Source organism: Silurus meridionalis, chromosome 9 (assembly GCF_014805685.1).
Source record: "Silurus meridionalis isolate SWU-2019-XX chromosome 9, ASM1480568v1, whole genome shotgun sequence".
Lineage (NCBI taxonomy): Eukaryota > Metazoa > Chordata > Actinopteri > Siluriformes > Siluridae > Silurus > Silurus meridionalis.
In genome coordinates this window covers 15,706,490-15,711,489 of record NC_060892.1, presented here as the reverse complement: position 1 = coordinate 15,711,489, position 5,000 = coordinate 15,706,490, and the positions used below count along the sequence as shown (strand labels likewise).

General features: G+C 39.4%; 1 protein-coding gene across 5 annotated transcripts in view; it reads left to right on the top strand.

Moving 5' to 3' along the window:
* The window catches only part of zfhx3b (zinc finger homeobox 3b), a 237,870-nt gene that overhangs the window by 98,258 nt on the left and 134,612 nt on the right, over positions 1-5,000 (top strand). The window lies entirely within an intron of this gene.

Genomic DNA, 5,000 nt, shown 5'->3' with positions numbered 1-5,000 from the left:
CTTATAGGCGTTATTATAATTATAATGATGATAATTATTATTATCATAAAGGGCAGCAGAAGTGTGTAGGAGCGTGAATTGTGATGATGGTAGATCAGTTCTGCGTTCCGTACCCGGTCATACGATCGGCTCAGAGCGAGGAGATGCGTGTGTCTTTTGCTTCGGTCGTGACGTCTGTGCAGGATCCCCTTCTGTCTGATTGAGGTCGTGCTACATGTCTGGCCTCTGCCGTACTCCCGGAGCCCTGTTTCCGGCCCTGGGTGCCTCTTATCATCACAAAAGGAGAGAATGAATAAAAATGGAGGACACACAGCAGACGCTGCATGGGGCCCTGTGGCCTGTGACTTTGACCTGAGTGTTGCCTCCTTTTTTCCCTCTCTGTCTCTCTCTGTCTCTCTCTCTCTCTCTCTCTCTCTCTTTCTCTTTCTCTCTGTTTCTGTCTTTCACACTCTCTTTATTTTTCGATCCCGATGTCGCCATTTTCAGCACGTGTTTTGAATTCGGCACACTGCGAGTCGTCCCTAACGCTTAATACAGACGTGGGCATTATGTAATGTGCTGGGGCTGTTCTGCATGTAGCGTGCATGTGTATATATACACACACACACACACACACACACACACACATGTATATATACATATACATATGCACACACACACACACACACACACACACACACACACACACACACACACACACACACACATTCATATATATATATATATATATATATATATATATATATATATATATATATATATATATGAATCAAATTATTAATGTTAACTTTAAAGTTTTAAAACATTACAAATATTTGTACCAAAAAAAATAATCGACGTGAGTGCATGTACATGTGTACGCGTGTGTTATCTGCCAATACTGCTGCTATGATACTTCTGTGTGCATTTGAGTTAGTCGTGTTTTCATCATCCCGATTATTCATATATATATATATATATATATATATATATATATATATATATATATATATATATATATATATATATAAAACATTTCCTTTTTTCCTCAGCATCAGATCATTTCTTCATTACGTTTTGATACTGACTTATTTGTTTCGCTTGTATTTGTCTTTTGTAAGAGAAGTATTATTCACTAAGCAAACAGACTTGATTTTATTCGAAGCGTTGCGTGTTCGTCACAGGGAATTGTGCAAATATTGAAAGGGTTTTTTTTGTTGTTAGCATGAAGCTGACTTTATTTACCGTTTCCCCCCTTTATTAGCTTTATCGGGTATTGTACATCATTTATCCCCCTCACACGTTTATTGGGGCTGAGTGATTCAATAATGTGTCGTTACTGAGATCAATTAATACACAATACGTTTAGATTTTATTTTGAAACTGAGAGAGATCGGATATCTGTATTCAGTCATTTAGTATTATTATGCAGCATACTGTAAAATATTTTGTGTGTACCTGGTTGTTTTGTATCAATGAGAAACATTTACCTTTTATTTAAGAGTGGTGTGTGTGTGTGTGTCTATATATATTACATATATACCTTTATTATAAATTATATTAAGACTGAACCTGCATGCATTTATGGACCTATCTAAAGGTGTAAATATCATTGCCTGACACACTGTGTGTGTATGTGTGTGTGTGTAGTTACTGAACGCAGGAATGCAGAGCAAGGACCCTGGCACTTCCTCTCTGTGTACAGCACAGCTTATCCTCCTTGGGATTAAAGGCGGAAGAAAAGAAAAAAGCAGGGTGGCAGGAACCCCCTCTCGCCCTTCCTCTCGCCCGCTTCCTCTCTTCTTTTCTGCATATTTTGAACCAATTCATTTGCATATGTGTGTCAGCTCAGGTCTCGCATGGCGGACAGGGATGAGGAGGAGGAGGCGTTGGAGCTCACTCACACCTCTCATGCTCGGGGATCGATTACTCTGGTCTGAAATGTTATAGCAGATTTATGAAGTGCACTGCTCAGCCTGGTGCTGTGTGAATGGATGAAAGCGGTGTCTATTATTAGCTGCATCACTGTTGTGGCTCAGGATGTGTGTGTGTGTGTCTGTGTAAGTGTGTATATGTGTTGGAAGTGAAGGGGTTAAGAGGCAGAGGATAGCCCTCTTTGTCTCTGTGGTCCTCGATGCCATTGTTTCGCTGAGGCTCGGCGCACCTCACTTGACCACAGCAAAGCATTAGAAACGTCCTCTTAAGTGGCTTTGACAACACACACCAACACACACCCGAACAACACAGCTTCACCTTTTATCATTTCGGCTTTATCGCTCACTTAAACAACACGCGTTTTATTAAAGCCGTCTTCAATTCTCTCCATCCACCAGACTGAACTACGAAATCTGGCATCCGGTCCTCATAAACGCAAAATACAAAGCAGAGAGGATATTAATATAAACGTCACTTCTATTCATCCGCACGTTCATGTATGTATTCAATATCCCAGTCTTTGTTCAACACAAATAAGACACGTATATAGTGTGTTAATGAACATCTTTCAAACATGGCGATGAAGAAAAAAGAGCAATTAAATATGGAAGGGTGAACAAGGGGAAAAAAAGATTTTTATTTTCAGTTTGTTAACTAGGAATAATTGAAAATGTAATTGAGATTCCCCCCTCATGCACATTTACATAGATGATTACATTTTTCTTTGTTCCTGCTGACATGTTTTGAATCCAAAGTCATGATTAATGATTAAAGGTAATTCTATAGAGTGTAGATACACGGCTTCCTGTGTGTGTGAGTTTGTGTGTGTATGTCTGTGGAGAGCATGTTTTGATATTTGTTGAGGACCAAACATCCCCACAAGGATTCGAATATCAGAGGTTTGGTTATATTTGTCTGCGTCATACAGAATACAAAAGAGGTGTGCATGTGTGTAGGTTTGAATGTCAAGGCCAAGCTCTTGGTATGAAAGTCTACGCGTGTTTGTGGCAAAGGTGACGACGTCCACAGTTAAGCCGTACAATTTACAATTTCATTTGATACAGGAGGCACCACAAACGTTTACACATGTAATTGTGGTTGTGTGAGCGAATGTAAGTAAAAAAAAAAAAAAAAAAAAAACTTGTTTTTTTTTTTGTAGAAAAGCTGATTCACTGCAAGGGAAAGTACATGGCACGAGAAAGACATTTGCTTATGGACATGTTCAGTTTCTTGCCCTCAGCGTAATCTACGTGAACTACGTGACCTGTGATCTCAAGCAAACAGATGTTGTTCCTTTCAATGTTAAAACAACAGATTTGAACGTTTTTGCATGGTACACATGGAGAATGAACAGAGAATTCTGTATAAACTAGTCATATGTTAAGCGATATCTTTCGTTTGTTAGTCAAACAAGACATCGTGTGATAAGTTGCTTTTTCAGCGCTAGTCTATCTAGCTTTACAGCTGAAAAGCTTTTGGCTAAATGATTAACATAAATGCATACGGCCAGAAAAAAAAAACACACACACACACACACACACACACACACACACACACACACACACACACCAGTGAGGTAAATGTTTTTCATACTTTATTAAACTCTGCTGTACTATTATTCCAAGGTACCCTAGTCAGTGTGCTGACATGCTTTGCTATGGCCACACCTGAACCATAAGTCCTAACCTGCTAGGATTAGCATAGCTAGCAACAGAATGCTTAAGTCACTTCCTTGGTTTATTACATAATTGTAAATCATTTCCCTCATCAGTATGAAGCGACAGTGTCTGTTGTGGTGTTGGAATAACTCACACTTTGGGCCAAGTTGTCAGTCGAACTGGCTCTGTCAGTACGGCATGCACACGGATGTAAATTTGAATCGCATGTATTAGGTAAATATAATGAGGATAACAGCAGTAGTGAGATTTAATGGCTCCAGGGCTCGTGTCTCTCCTGCCTCGGTGTAGGTGGCATTGTTCTTAATTGTAACGATGATTGTTTACCACACGGTGTTCTCTTCCTCCCAGACATTATAATTAAAAAGGGAGAAAAAAATATCTCGTCTCTTCTCCTGTCGCCTTCCTATCACAGACAGAGTTTAATGAGGCACAAGAGGGACAGAGCTGATTGGTTTGTGGACGCCGCAGGTCCTAGGAGAGGTCGGCTGATTGGCCGAGGTGTTTAATTGGCACTGTTGGACACCCCTCCCATCCCTCCTACCCCTCCTTTCCATCCTCTCAAGGGTGTAACCTGTTTTTACCAGGTGCACTACACTTGGCATTAAGTGTTATATAGGACCACAATTAAATCACTCGTTCCTCCATCTAGTTATTACACCTTTTTAGTGTGGGGCTCACACACACACACACACACACACACACACACACACACACACACACACACACACACACACACAAATGCACACACCGATACATTTATTTTACAAAGCTGAATTTTACAGAATGTTTTGAGCACATAAATAAATAAATCATATATAATAATAATAATATAATATCCATACAAACATATGCATACAGTCAAGTATGTTTTTATAAAACTATTTAAGGTACCTGCAATACTTCCTTTAACATCAGTTTAGCCTCATGTATCATGCTGAAAACATTTCCGCTGGAGAATTGATGAAAATGATGTACTCATGCCAATCCAGTTCTTTTGTAAATCCTCTGTTCTTCTCCTGGGTTTGTAGGAATTGCAAATCGTATAATTATCATAGTAAATTGAATATACGCTGTCAAGTTCAATAGTGTATTATCAAACACACAATCTAATGCATATTCTGAGTCAATTCATATTAAAAATCATGTGACCCCATGAGTCAGACACGGGGTGATGGGCTCATGCCTCTGGGGATCGATCGAAGCCAGACAACACATCAGTGACCCCCCAAACTCGACTGGCTCTTCAGCTGTCTGGAGATTATTCTGTCATTAAGAATTGTGCACAAAATGCAACGGCATGATTCAGATTCATAAATCTACAGCTGTGATTTGTAAAATGTAGGCTATGAAAGTGAATTACATATATATTTACAACGTTCACTGGTTATGCTTCCAAAGCACACAATT